The following is a 15,446-nucleotide window of genomic DNA, read 5'->3' on the forward strand; positions in this document are numbered from 1 at the left end:
CTTTTTGGGTCACACCCGGTGATGCACAGGGCTTACCTGGCTCTGCACTCAGGAATTACCCCTGGCGGTTCTCAGGGGACCATATGGGAAGCTGGGAATCGAACCCGGGTCAGCCACATGCAAGGCAAATGCCCTGCCTGCTGTGCTATTGCTCTAGCCCCTGGGAGTTTCTTTATTTCTGATCAACAAGTCACTTACTCCTTGATGTTTTCCCAAATGGACCTATGGTTTATCTTTATTTTATTTTTGTAATAAATTGTACCTGATGTAAGGCCCTTAACTTCATTTTTTTCTTTGAGACTTTTGAGTATATTTACTTGGTTCAGAGTATTTTAAGGTATAATCTTATATTAGTTCTTTTGGAGGGGATGCATAGCTCAGGAACCTACTGAGGCACTTCTGGCAGTACTTGACCAACTGTGCAGGGTAATTCAGTACCAGAGCCCCACAAAGTGATGCTGCTTGGTTTTGACATGTCCAGCAGCACTTGGGGTCACCAAGGTGGTACCTGGTGCTCAGGAGGTCATGACTTGCTGGGGAACAAACACAAGTCTTGTTCCTGACTCCTCAGCTTTCTTTCTGGTCCTTTGATAGTTTCTCAATTTATTTTGAATTCAATCTCCATTAAATTTTCCATTTCAAGTAACAGCTTCTGTGTATAACAACACAGTACACAAAATAATACATGCAACAAGGACTCTAAATGGTAGGAAATCCTTTAAAGATGATTTCCATCACATTTATGCAAACTTCTGAAAAGATGCTGTATACCAGTTACTTTGCTAAATTGTAGAAATTCAGAGAGAGAAGCACTTTCTTCTGATTCTAAAAGCTCACATGTTAGAGATTTGAAGTACAAAGGTGAGCCATTTATTAAATAAGTATCATATAATACAGAAATCTGCTAATGGGTACTGGAGAGTGAATAAGGGAATGAAAAGGGAGTTTTATTTCTTTCTAAGAGAAGAACAGAAAAGGAGAAAATAAAGGTGTGCAAATGAAGCAAAGATAGCTTCTGCCGTGTTTTCTCAGTAAGCTGTTAGCTTATTATAACTTTATTTCATTAGTATTTATGAGCATTCTATGAGATATGAGTTCACAGTCTTCCTTTTATAAATGAGATCACAGAAAGGTCAGTTTAGGGTTGCAAAACTAAGTGTTGAGTTGGAATTAGTCTTTGAAGTCCATAGGCTAACCTTGGCAGTGTACCTCTCCAATGTGAGGAAATTCATGCACACAACATGAATGAGAAAGATCAAAATTTCAGAAAAAAGGTAAACGTTTAGAATAGAAGAGTGGCAAGGGATATCAGTTAAGGATGAAAATTATGATGATTCAAGAAGAGTAGAAGGCCCAGAAGACAGACACTATTAGGAGGTTTTTCAAAAACTGTTTCTTATAAAAATGAAGTTAATTTTGTAATAATGCTACTTGGTGTGGACGTAGACTTTTTACTTCAGCTAGACTTAGCCCAGTAAAAAGTTTCCCACTGATAATGCGCTAACCATTTTGATAGCACTTTCATGGAAATTTGGCCATTTGTTGGTTTTTCTATAGCATTAAAGAAATTTATTTGGTAGCACAAGGATTGACCATGAAGCAAGACATGCGTTCTACCTCTGAGCTACATCCCAAGCTCAATTTTTTTTAATTTTAAAATTTTATTTTCATAAAGTTGTTCACATTAATTGATTACATTCAGTATTTCAACACCATTTCCACCACCATTATTTCAAAATTTCCCACCACCATTGAAGTCTGCCTGCCACAGGCAGATGCTAGATAATTTATTTTCTATTGCTTATTATGAGTAGTATCATGAGAGGTCACGGCTGCGCACTATGGAAATTCTGAAATTGTAAATGATTTGGGTATGGAGACATCTCCATAGCTAGCTAGTCTATTCTGAGATTCATTTGTGAGTATCTGCATCAAGTCTGGTGACTTACATGGTGCCCAGAGGCAGTCCTTGGGCTTGACAGCCAGGACCCTGAGGGGTGGGTGGGGAGATGGGAAGGGGCAGCCCCTCTCTGCCACCACCACGTGGCCTGGAGTCTTCAGTCCGTGGTCCTTCAGTCCTGGTTTTTTCTTCTGGAAATTTGTGGCCACTGGGGTTCATCTGGAGTGGGCCGAGAAAGGACACCCACTCCATCTGAGGTACCCCGGTGAAGTCAGCTCGACCTGGAGTCTGGAGAAATCTCTGGCTAGCTGCAGTCTTCCGGGATTCACTGCTGAGTCTCATTTTTTTAAAGTTATTATTCATGCATTATGTACTGTCAAAGGGAATACAGTGAAAAATAGGCTTTTTGACATTTTTGACAAAAGTCTCATGAATTTCTAGAAATTAGGTCATTGTTATCACATAGATTTGTTCTGTACATTCAGTCATCCTCATTTTCCATAGCAACCATAGTAAGTTTGTTTTAGTTTTTAGGTTTGGGGGCCATACCTGTTAGTGGTCAGGGATCACTCCTGGCTGTGCTCAGTGAATCATATTGGGTGCTGGGGATTGAACCCAAGTTGTCCGTATGCACACAAAGTAAACACCCTACACACAGTGCTATCTTTCTATCCACCAGTTTGAGATTTTTAATTTTTTAGAAAAAAAGAATGATAAATTTCATGTAAATAAAATGTTTTCTATTTTCTTTATATATGCCCATTCTCACACATTATTGCAAAATTATTTTAAATTTTATAATTTAAAATATAAATTATAATTTTATATCTTAATTTTAAATTTTATAATGGATTATTGGCTGTGGCTGGAACCGGAGGTCTTCAGTTCCTGGGGCTCTGCTCGGGACGGGGAGGGAAACTCAACCCACCCTTCTCCAAGGGTCCCTGGTGAGGACAGCCAGGCTTGGGGGCAGGATACTGCACTGTTCTCTTCCAGGAGCTGGGTTTTATAGTCTCTGGGTCTTGGCCATTGATGGGATTACACGGCGCTGGGGGCAGTTGGTCGGTGTAACGCCTACATACTGCAAGGTGGGGGATCTGTGTGGAGAAGGCCCAGTCCCGATCCAAGCAGGCTTGGAGATCTAAGCCCCGGGTTCCAGGGGCTTAGATCTTAATAAGATGTGTGTGACATCTTACTATCTAGTTCTTACTCTGGAGAACCTGGCAGGCTACCGAAAGTATCCTGCCTGCACGGCAGAGTCTGGCAAACTCCCCATGGCATATTCAGTATGCCAAAAACCGGTAACAATGATGAGTCTCATTCTTCTGACCCTGAAAGAGCCTCGAATGTGGCACTTTCTAAAATCTTAGGAGATGTTACTGGTGCCTGCTCCAGGAAATCGATGAACAACAGGATGACAGTGATACAGTGATAATGGATTATTATAAATAAAATTTATATTTATGTAATGTTATATATAGTATTTAATATTTGTATGTAATTTTTAATGTATATAACACAAATTATCAAATAAGTTTTTAGTGAAATTTTTAAGTGATTTGTGAATGATTTACTTTTTAAGTAAATTTATTTAAGCTGATTTACTTTTTAAGTAGAAATATATAGAAAGATGAGTTTATTATAAGTATGTTCTGGTTTAATTTTACATAGCCAAAAACAGATGTATCCAAGAGTTAATTTAGATCTTTTGCAGGTCTACAAAATGTTAGCTGCATTTCAAACCCATATATGTATGAATCTTCAAAGAAAATGCACCAAAATGGAAAATTGCCTAAGGTAGCCTCATGAATATTCACAGGGAAAAAACAATTCGTATTTGCTATCTACTATTTCCTACATACATATACACTAATGACACTTTTGGTTCAGGTCAGCATACAGGTAAATGCAGACCTTTCTTTTTAAGTCATGCTACTTGTTTTCCTTCTTTCAGCACAGATTATAAATTTCCTAAGTCAATGAAATAGTAACATTTCTTTAGCTTCATTGAAGTCACCGATGTACCATGATGTCTATCTACCTATACCACCGATTTTAGACGTTTAACCTGGTTATTACCTAGTTGGTAGAAAATGACTGTATTTGTGGTACTAACAGTATAACTGATCCACTGTTTTGCTTTAAGATGGTCTTTTCATGTCATTTTGTTACTGGCAATTTAGTTTTAAAGTATCATTGTTTAAAAAACGTTCAAAATACAAATTGATGTCTGCCTTTGTGCTTGCTACTGGATCATACATGGTGTAGCATATATAAAAGAAATAAAATAGACCCTCTTAGCCTGAGGATACCATATTGAAGTTTAAATGTGAAATAGCATGGTCATGAGGTGATAAAGCATATGTAAAATTGCTTTCAATAGTAGTAGAGAAGAGAGGATGTTGATGAAATTCCCTGATATTTACCCAGTTATGCCAAATGAACCATGGTCTTTTTAAAAGCTCCAGTAGGTTTTAGAGGTTATTTTACTTGTAAAAATTGAGGTCAGATAAAGATATGGTCAAGATTTCTGTGTGAACTTCTTAATCTCGAAATAAAATCTCTCCTGTACTTCCATGTTTTATATCTTCAATTAGTTTCTTTTTCTTAATTGGGCTTTTAACATGTGAAGAGCTGGGGCAAGCTAGAGTTTTGGGCTTTATAAATTTGTGTCTGAAAAAAATTTTTAAAAATATTCTTATTTTGGAGTAAGGTTAATCTCTAACAGTTGTAGTATTTCTGTGAAAAACTTAATGAGAAAGACCTTTATTATTTTATAGTACCAAATGTGGTTGTTTGAGATACATGAAACTTAAATGTATGTTTTTAGAACTCTCTAGTTAGATACCTAGAAAAGGTAATAGAGGCAGAAAATAAGACTCTAATTCTATGCTATAAATGTGAAGTACAGATCTCTGGGAGATGAGTGTAAGTTGTGTAAGTGCCCCAGGCACACAGTGTTCACCGTCCTACACAGTCAGGGTATGGCATGGGACTTTGACTTATTCCAGGCAGTCTCTTAATTTCCCTTTGCTTCTGATGGTTACAGTGAGTCACCCCCTTGATACTTTAGGTGTTTGCTGGTGTAGTGCATATACCCGGTCCCACACATAGGTGTGGTGAAGGTGCTCACACATGTCTTTATTGCAATGCACCAGAAATCATACACTTGAATGTGGCCATGGCTCCTGGATTGCATGCATCACGTGCAGGACAGTGTCATGGCTTGCTTGCGCTGATGGCTGATGATCCCTGACCCCTGACTTCTCTCTCTTCTCCCCCCGCCCCCACACACATATGCAAGACAAGTGCTCTCCTGCCAAGTCACCCAGACAGAGGGGCAAGTGGATGAGGATTATATCCCGGAACCTAGTATGGTGGAGGCGTAGGCATGGAAGAGGTATCACTGTATCACTGTCCTCCCGTTGTTCATCGATTTGCTTGAGCGGGCCCAGTAACATTGTGAGACTTGTTACTGTGTTTGGCATATCAAATACATCACGGGTAGCTTGCCAGGCTCTGCCGTGGGGGCGAGATACTCTCGGTAGCTTACTGGGCTCTCCGAGAGGGGCGGAGGAATCAAACTCGGGTTGGCTATGTTGGCTGCGTACAAGGCAAACTCCCTACAGCTGTGCTATCACTCTAGCCCATGCATGGAAGAGGAGCTGCAGCTAAAAAGGTACCACAGCAGGGAAAAATTGTACTGTTCCTCTTTTCCACTCTGCTTTTTGGCTAATGCTTCCTATTGAGAAAGCCCTATTCTACAGTCCTTTTCTTCACATGACCACTTAAGCATAGACCTGGAGTTAGGGAAACTTCTCCAAAATGAGGACCCTTCCCTTGTCCCCACTGCTTGCCTGGTCTGCCATGTGAGAACCCTTGTTTTAGACCTGGAGGCTTTCCTTTGTCTGCTGAAGAGTATAATCAATCCATCACCCCAGCTCTCAGCATTTTAGACTCTTAAGTGGGATGTAGAGAGGGAGGATTTTTTCCTGCTGCAGCATAAGAAGAATGCTCACAGGCCTTTGTTGATTGCAACTGGGGGCATCCACTAACCATAAGGGTCTGATGATGAACGCAGTTGGAGCTCATCCTTCTTTTCTTTATGTCAGTAAAGCAAGGTTCTGCCTAGTGCGTCACTGTGGTGGCTTTTTCTTGACAATTTTAGTATCAAGATGCATGTGATGGGCAGAAATATTTAAAATCCTCTCTTGGGATTAGAAATTTGAGCAGGATATTGATTTATGCTTCCTTTCCTTGGATGTACCCAACCATAAAGAAGGGGGAGATGAGGATTGAATTTGAAATTCAACTATTCAGAATATAGGAAAAAGACAAAGAGTTGCCTCTCCAATTCCAAAAAGATTTTTATTTCAAGGGATTTAGTTTGTTTTTCCACTAGCCTAAGAATATATAAGACTAAATTATTTTTAACAATAAAAATCCAACTTAATTCAACAAATAGGTATTGAATACTTTATCCATCCAGATCCATTTTCCACTTGTCTGCCTTGCTCTGTCATTCTACCTCCCCTCATTGCTAAGGACCCTGATATATATATAAATTACATATATATTTATCATTGTTATGTATGGCAGATGATTTCTCCCATTCTGTAGCAGATTTTAGTTAACGTATTAAAGAAATAGTTTCAAGCAGAATAAACAAGTTTACAAGAAATGAAAATTAATTCACATGAAACGCTTGATAGCTTTGTTGGACTTGAGTATCCTTGTAGAAGGTAAGAGTGAAAATAAAAAATATAGAAATAGAGGAACTCTGCCATTTTGGAAAATGGCAAAAATAGCACTCAATATTTGACCAGTACTCACCTGTCTTGCTCAGAAATAATGGTAAAATTAACTGTAAAAAACCTTGAGGATTGTTTTGCTTTTCTGGATGATAGCTGTAGGCTTTCCCCCTTTCTATCAGAGACTAGATCTTCCTCCACCTCATTTCTGAGTTTCTGCCTGCTGGAAAGTCATGTTTAGAACTGGAGCCACGGACAAGAATCCTACACAAACTTTGTTCCTCATCTTGTCTATGAAAGCTCTAGAATCCTAAGAGACTCACCAGGGTATTGAAACGCAGGCAGTGGTTTCTGTCACTGGTCCTCAGAGCTCAACTGTTGGAAACTGTGGTTTTGAAGCTCCTCTTACAGCTGCTCAGCTCTTTGTGATCTTTGGGTTCCTGGCCCCCATCTTTTTTTTTTCTTTCTTAAATTGAATCACTGTGAGATACAGAGTTACAAAACTGTTCCTGGTAGATTTTCAGTGATACAGTGTTCCAGTACTCAACCCTCCAACTGTGTACATTTCCTACCACCAACGTCCTCAGTTTCTCTCCTGCCACTCTTCCCCCAGCCTACCTCTATGGCAGGCACTTTCCTTCTCTTCTCTCTCTTTGTCTCTCTCTGTCTCTGTCTCCCCTCTCCCTCTGTCTCTGTCTCTCTGTCTTTCTGTCTCTCCCTCTGTCTCTGTCTCTCTCTCTCTCTCTCTCTCTCTCTCTGCTCACAAGTCTTATCCAGAGTGATTATTGATTATTTCCAACTTTATTTATTTGTCACAGTGATCCCTACTCTATCCACCAACTTCACCCCCAGCACTTGAGGCAAGTTTCCAACCGTGGATCAATCCTCTTGGCCCTTGTTTCTACTGTCTTTGGGTATTAGTCTCATCTTAAGGTTTTTTTTTTAGTTCAGTCATTCTATATCTATCTTTCTCCTTCTGCACTCATTTCACTCAGCATGTGCATCCATTTATAAGCGAATTTCATAACCTCATTTTTCCTAACAGCTGCATAGTATTTTATTGTGTAGGTCTTTAGCCAGACACCTATTCTCAGATACTTGGGTAGTTTCCCGGTTCTGGCTATTGTGAATAGAGCTGCAATGAGCATGGAAATGCCGATAGCATTTCTGCTTGTGGGTGTGTGTGTCTGAGTGTGTGTGTATGTGTGTGTGTTTTAAATGTAGGAGTACTGCTATTTATCCAGCCACTGATTAGCTGATTGAATTGGGCATGAACTCCACCTTACTTTTTTTTTTTCATGATTTTATTTTTTTTCTTCTTATATTTATCTATTGAATGACTGTGGGAAAAGTTATAAAGCTTTCAGGTCATACAATGATCAAAAACCTTTCCCTTCACCAGTACTCATTTATCACCACCAAGAACCCCAATGTACCCCCCTCCCACCTCTCCCAGTGCCTGTGAGGCACATGATTTCAACTTAAACTCTACATTGATTACATTCATTATTTCGACAAAAAATGCATCATTATTGTTCAGAATTTCCCCCCCCAACAATCAGAATTGCTGAAAAGGCATTGTGAAATACTTTGTTTTCTATAGTTATGAGAATCATATAATGATTTTAGATTTCTGCAGAGAGCCAGATAATTATGAGATTGGTTTCTGTGCATCTGGCGTTATGGCTGTGCTGGAGAGCCGCTCATGGGGGGCAACTTGTGACCTCCGTAGGGTGTGAAGGATGAGCCGGTACTGCCCCCCTTCCCATGAGACTGCAGTTGCCCCGTCACTGCCAGCTCATACCTGGCTCTGCAATAAGCTCTGAGGCAGCGGCTACCTTGCTGCCTGCAGGTGGGGTCGGGGGGAGGCAGAAGGGAGCAACACCCTTTCCCTCCTGGGGAGACATGGCACCGTAGTTTAACACATGGTCCATTCACTTTTCTGCCGCAAGTTGCTGGGCTCTGGATTAAGTTCTTTTGCCTCTGGAGCCATGGCCATGCTGGAGAGCCGCTCGTGGGGGGCAACTCTTGACCTCGTTAGGGCATGAAGGACGAGCCAGTACCGCCCCACTTCCCATGAGATTGTAGTTGCCCCGTCACTGCCGGCCATACCTGGCTTTCCAATAAGCTCTGAGGCGGCAGCCACCTTGCACCGGATGCATTTCTGCCAAAAGCTGCTGGGTTTCGAGATTTGTTTCTGAGTCTCTGAGATCATGGCCTTTAAGCAGCTTGATCAGGAGCCAGAGAGGCCGTTTGTAGGCGGCAACTCAGGGTCTCTGTGGGATGTGGAGGAAAGGGCTGGTTCCACCCCCATCTGGTGAGGCCCTGTGTGCTTCGTCACTGCAGGCCCAAACCTGACTGTCCAGTGGCCTCTGGAGGATGGCAGTCACTGGGCCGCCAGGGGGAACAGGCCAAGGCACGAAACCTATTCCCACGTGGAGTGACCCAGCGCCAGTAACCTACTGCAACCTACAGGATGCATTTCTGCCAAAAGCCTTTGGTTTCTGAGATTCGTTTCTGAATTTCTGGGATCATGGCTATTAAGCAGTTCAATCAGGAACCAGAGAAGCCATGCCTCCAATTATATAATTGGCCAGAGGTGGTTTGTGGGTGTATCTCCCACATACCTAACTTTTGGCCGTTTACTTTCTTGGTAAACTTTGCCCCAAGTTTTTGGGCAGTAATTTAGGGGTATCTGAAAGTCTGACGGTGCCTTTAGGCTGCTGATACACTCGCCTCACAGGTACAGATTGACCTTCTGGCAGCACCATACCTCCCCTGCTTGTGTGTTTTGGGCTCCTGGGGTATATTCCCTTAAGAGGTATTGCTAGGTCATATGGTAGGTTTTTGAGGAATGCCTATATTGTTTCCCCAAAAGGCCAAACCAGCTGGCATTCACACCAACAATGAAGAAGTGTCCCTTTATCCCTGCATCCACACCAGCACTGGTTGTTCTTGTGTGCCAGTCTCTCTCTGGTGTGAGATAATATGTCATTGTTGTTTTGATTTGCATCTCCCTAATGATTTGATATAGAGCATTTTTTTTCATGTGTCTTTTGGCCATTTGTATTTCTCCTTTAGGAAGTTTCTGTTCATTTCTTCTCCCCATTTTTTGATGAGATTGGATTTTTTTTTTTTTGCAAAGTTCTCCCAGTGGTTATATTGCCTTAGGCTTCCCTTGAGTATGAGTATGACTTTGGCTTCCCTAGACTTGATCTACTTGCAAAGGCTGAAGGGGTTTTGGCTTCAGCATCCTATTAGTGCCAGTCTCCATCATAGAACTTCTCCTCTAATGTGAAATGAACACTTCTGGTTTTGTTTGTTTGTTTTAGTGATTTGCTCGAGCGGGCCCAGTAACGTCTCCATTGGAGACTTTGTTGTTACTGTGTCTGGATAACTATTTTAGCTTTTTTAAAAACTTCAGGATCTCAAGGATTTACTTTTTTCAGTATTACTTAGGCACTATGTTGTCTGCTTCTTCTGTTTGCTATCAAATTTTGCTGTGGCTGCATGTGTCTGAGAGTTGAACACTGGAGTGCCTCAAGAGAATGGGATATTTTTATTTTATCTCTCATAAATAGGGAAGGGCAGTTTAGGGCAGTAGCATGTAGGCCACAGGCTCCTTTCATCTCATTTTTTCCCTTCTTCATCCAAGTTCACCGCTTCCTGTATAATGTCTATAGTGCAGCTAGCCGTAGGAGGAATGGACAAGGTTATTCAATCCTGCCACATGAAGGACTCTCAGAAGCCGCACAGTCTACACAGATCCTATACCCACACTTAGTTAATGCAGCCAGACCTTCTTTTATTTTTTTTTAATTAATTTTTTTTTATTAGTGAAACACCATGAGGTACAGTTGTAGATTTACAATTTTTTGTGCTTGGGTTTGATTATAGAATGATCAGATACCCATCCCTCCACCAGTGCCCATTTTCCACCACCATGGATAATATCCCCCCCACCCCCATCCTCCCATCGCCCCCTGCCTCTGTGGCAGGGCAATCCCCTGTGTTCTCTCTCTCGTTTTGGGTGTTGTGGTCTGCAAAAGAGGCATTGAGTGGCAAACATGTTCAGTCCATAGTCCACTTTCGACATGCATCTCCCCTCCTGGGAGGATCCTCCAAACACCCTTTCTTTGGTGTTCCCTTCTCTATCTGAGCTGCCCTTTCCTCTAGAATGCCCGACTGGCCACTAAGCTATGGAGTAATCCTCCTGGTGCTGATCTCAGCTATTCTTGGGTATTAATCCCATATTTTGCTACTTTATATCCCCCAGATGAATGCAATCTTTCTATGTCTATCCCTCTCTTTCTGACTCATTTCACTTAGCATGATACTTTCCATGTTGTACCACTTGTATGTAAATTTCATGACTTCATCTTTTCTAAGAGCTACATAGTACTCCATTGTGTAGATGTACCAAAGTTTCTTTAACCAGTCATCTGTTCTTGGGCATTCAGGTTTCTTCCAGTTTCTGGCTATTGTAAAGAGTGCTGCAATGAACAAACAAGTGCAGATGTCACTTCGACTATACATTTTTGCCTCTCTGGGATATATTCCCAGGAGTGGTATTGCTGGGTCAAATGGGAGCTCAGTTTCTAATTTTTTGAGAATCGTCCATACTGTTTTCCAGAAGGGCTGAACCAGTCGACATTCCCACCAACAGTGAAGGAGTGTCCCTTTCTCGCCACATCCGCGCCATCATCAGTTGCTTTTGTTCTTTTGAATGTGGGCCAGTCTCTGAGGTGTGAGATGGTATCTCATTGTGGTTTTGATCTGCATCTCCCTGATGATTAATGATGTAGAGCATTTTCTCATGTGCTTTTTTGCCATTCGGATTTCTTCTTTGAGAAAGTTTCTGTTCATTTCATTGCCCCATTTTTGGATGGGGTTGGATGTTTTCTTCTTGTGGAGTTTAACCAGTATTTTGTATATCCTGGATATCAACCCCTTATCAGATGTGTATTTGGTGAATATCCTTTCCCATTCTGTAGACTGTCTTTGTATTTTGGTCACTGTTTCTTTGGAGGTGCAGAAGCTTCTTAGTTTAAGATAGTCCCATTTATCTATCTCTGTTTTCACTTGCTCGGCCAGTGGCGTGACATCTTTGAAGATATCATTAGCTTCAATGTCATGGAGGGTTTTGCCAACTTTATCTTCAGTGTACCTTAGGGTTTCTGGTCTGATGTTGAGGTCTTTAATCCATTTTGATCTTACTTTTGTACATGGTGTTAGGCAGAGTTCTGAGCCTATTTTTTTGCATGTAGCCGTCCAGTGATGCCAACACAATTTATTAAAGAGGCTTTCCTTACTCCACTTCACATTACTTGCACCTTTATCAAAGATTAGATGATCATATGATTGAGGGGAGATGTCAGTGTATTCAACCCTGTTCCATTGGTCTGCAGTTCTGCCTTTGTTCCAGTACCATGCTGTTTTAATTATTACTGCTTTGTAGTACAGTTTGAAGTTTGGGAGGTTGATTCCTCCCATTTTCTTTTTCCCAAGAATTGCTTTAGCTATTCGTGTGGGCTTATTGTTCCATATACATTTCAGGAGTGTTTGCTCCATTTCATTGAAGAATGTCGTGCGTATCCTTATAGGGATTGCATTGAATTTATACAATGCTTTCGGTAATATCGCCATTTTGACAATGTTAAGTCTCCCGACCCATGAGCAGGGGATATCTTTCCATTTCCTCATGTCCTCTTTTATTTCCTGAAGTAGCGTTTTGTAGTTTTCTTTGTACAGGTCCTTTACTTCCTTAGTTAAGCTGATTCCTAAGTACTTGATTTTCTGGGGCACAATTGTGAACGGGATTGTTTTTTTCATGTTGCTTTCTTCTCTCTCACTGTTTGTATATAGGAAAGCCATGGACTTTTGGGTATTGATTTTATAGCCTGCAACTTTACTATACTTTACTATAGGAGTTTTTTGGTGGAGGTTATTGGGTTCTCTAAGTAGAGTATCATATCATCTGCGAATAGTGAGAGCTTGATTTCTTCCTTTCCTACCTGAATGCCCTTAATATCTTTTTCTTGCCTAATCGCTATTGCAAGTACTTCCAGTACTATATTGAACAGCAGTGGAGATAGTGGGCATCCTTGTCTCGTCCCTGATCTTAGAGGGAAGGCTCTCAGTTTTTCCCCATTGAGGATGATGCTTGCTGTAGGCTTGTGGTAGATGGCTTTAATTATGTTGAGGAAGGTCCCCTCTATACCCATTTTGGCTAGGGTTTTCATCATAAAGGGGTGCTGGATCTTGTCGAATGCTTTCTCTGCATCTATTGATATGATCATATGCTTTTTATCTTTTCTTTTGTTGATATGATGGATTATGTTGATTGATTCCCGAATGTTGAACCATCCTTGCATCCCTGGGATGAATCCTACTTGGTCATGGTGTATGATCTTTTTGATGAGTAGTTGGATTCTATTTGCTAGTAGTTTGTTGAGGATCTTTGCATCTGTGTTCATCAGGGATATCGGTCTGTAATTCTCTTTCTTTGTGGTATCTCTGTCTGCTTTTGGTATCAGTGTGATATTTGCTTCGTAGAAACTTTTTGGAAGTGTTTTTGATATTTCAATTTCGTGGAAAAGCTTAAAGAGGATTGGGAGTAAGTCCTCTTTAAAGATTTGGAAGAATTCACTAGTGAATCCATCCGGGCCAGGACTTTTGTGCTTGGGGAGACTTTTTATTACCATTTCAATTTCTTTGATGGTGATAGGTCTGTTCAGGTATTCCTGGTCTTCTTGGTTCAGCCTTGGGAGTCTGTAGGAGTCTAGGAATTTATCCATTTCCTTGAGGTTTTGATGTTCCATGGCATAAAGTTTCTCAAAGTACTCCCTGAGGATCCTTTGAATTTCTGTAGTTTCTGTTGTAATGAACCCCTTTTCATTTCTGATTCGGTTTATTAGGGTTTTCTCTCTCCCTTTCTTTGTGAGTTTTGCTAGAGGCTTATCAATCTTGTTAATTTTCTCGAAGAACCAGCTCTTGGTTTCATTGATCTTTCGAATTGTTTTTTGGGTTTCCATCTCGTTAATCTCTCCTCTGAGTTTTATTATTTCCTTTCTCCTGTTCGGGTTGTGCTCCTTTTTTTGGTCCTTCTCCAGGCTCTTAAGCTGTGAGGTTAGGTTACTTATGTGTGCTCGCTCCTCCTTCCTGAGGAATGCTTGTAGAGCTATAAACTTTCCTCTTAACACAGCTTTTGCTGTGTCCCATAAGTTTTGGTAACTCGTGTTCTCATTTTCATTCGTTTCTAGGAATCTTTTGATTTCTTCTTTGATTTCCTGTCTAAGCCACTCGTTGTTCAATAGAGCACTGTTTAATTTCCAGGTGTTTGATTTAGTTTTCTGTTTTTGTGTGTGATTTACTTCTAATTTCAGCGCATTATGGTCTGAGAAGATTGTTGATACAATCTCTATCTTAATTTTATGGAGGCATGTTTTGTGGCTCAGCATGTGGTCTATCTTGGAGAATGTTCCATGTACGCTTGAGAAGAATGTGTATTCAGTTTTTGTGGATGAAGTGTCCTGTATATATCTACTAAGTCCCTTTCTTCCATTGTTTCCCTCAGATGAAGTATGTCCTTAGTAAGCTTGAGTCTGGTTGATCTATCAAGAGGTGACAAAGCAGTGTTGAAATCTCCCACTAGTATTGTGTTGCTATTGATGTCTTTTTCCAAATCTATGAGTAGTTGTTTTAAGTACTTTGCTGGTCTCTCATTAGGTGCATATACATTTATTATTGTAAGTTCTTCCTGTTGTACAGATCCTTTGATCAATAAGAAATGGCCTTCACTGTCTCTTATGACCTTCCTCACTCTGAAATCAATGTGGTCTGATATTAGGATGGCTACCCCAGCTTTTTTATGGGAGCTGTTGCTTGTAGGATTGTTTTCCAGCCTTTGACTCTGAGTCTGTGTTTGCTTTGACTATTGAGATGTGTTTCTTGCAGGCAGCAGAATGTTGGGTTCAATTTTCTAATCCATCCTGCCACTCTATGTCTTTTAATTGCAGCCAGACCTTCTTAAGGGAGGCTTGGGAATTCATGGCTGGCTCAAAGCTAAGAATTACTGTGACCAGAGAGATAGTACAGGGGGCTAGGTGCTTTCTGGCACCACTAGCTGAGGCCCCCCAAACAAAACAGAACAAAGTAATTTCTGATCCAATTGAAGAAATGGAGTGTGTATATTGGCACTGCCTGTTGATTTCTGCTGTGTAAACTTTTTCTGTGGTGACTCATTTATTTTCCTGACATGGTTAGGGGATATAGTATAGAGCCAGTTTAAAATGAAACTGCACAGTGCTAAGGATTGAACCCAGGTCTGGAGAGAGAGCTCAGCAGGCTGAGTTCACTGTTGCCCTGAGGAAAGAACCAAGAGCAGCCCCCCTCCCACACAGAAACTGCTGTGTGTAACCCCAAAACAAGACAATCAATAAAACAGGCCTGCCAGAATAATACTTTAGACTCTAGATCCTTGAATAGTTTTTTAATGTTTACCTTATTTTAGAAAGACCTAAATAAACTAGCTTTTAAATGTGATGTTATTACTAATTTTTGGATGTTTGACTTGTTTACTAAACATGCATTTAATGTTTTATGTTTTTAAATACAGCAGATGCCATTAAAAATCTCCAGTGTAATAGAGGAAGAAATCTGTGCCTTTTATCTTTCTAGAAGATAAATACATTTATTTCACTATTAAGAACAGCTGATAGAAAACATTTTAGCAGTAGGCAATGTAAAAGTTCTTGGTTAGAATGAATTAAATATATGGAAATAAAATTAAAATG

General features: G+C 40.6%; 1 protein-coding gene across 1 annotated transcript in view; it reads left to right on the top strand.

Annotated features, from left to right (window-relative positions):
* Positions 1 to 15,446, top strand: part of DNAJC15 (DnaJ heat shock protein family (Hsp40) member C15) — a 68,274-nt gene that overhangs the window by 12,796 nt on the left and 40,032 nt on the right. The window lies entirely within an intron of this gene.

The sequence above is a fragment of the Sorex fumeus genome, unplaced genomic scaffold (genome assembly GCF_029834395.1).
Source record: "Sorex fumeus unplaced genomic scaffold, SorFum_2.1 ptg000008l, whole genome shotgun sequence".
NCBI classification, from domain to species: domain Eukaryota; kingdom Metazoa; phylum Chordata; class Mammalia; order Eulipotyphla; family Soricidae; genus Sorex; species Sorex fumeus.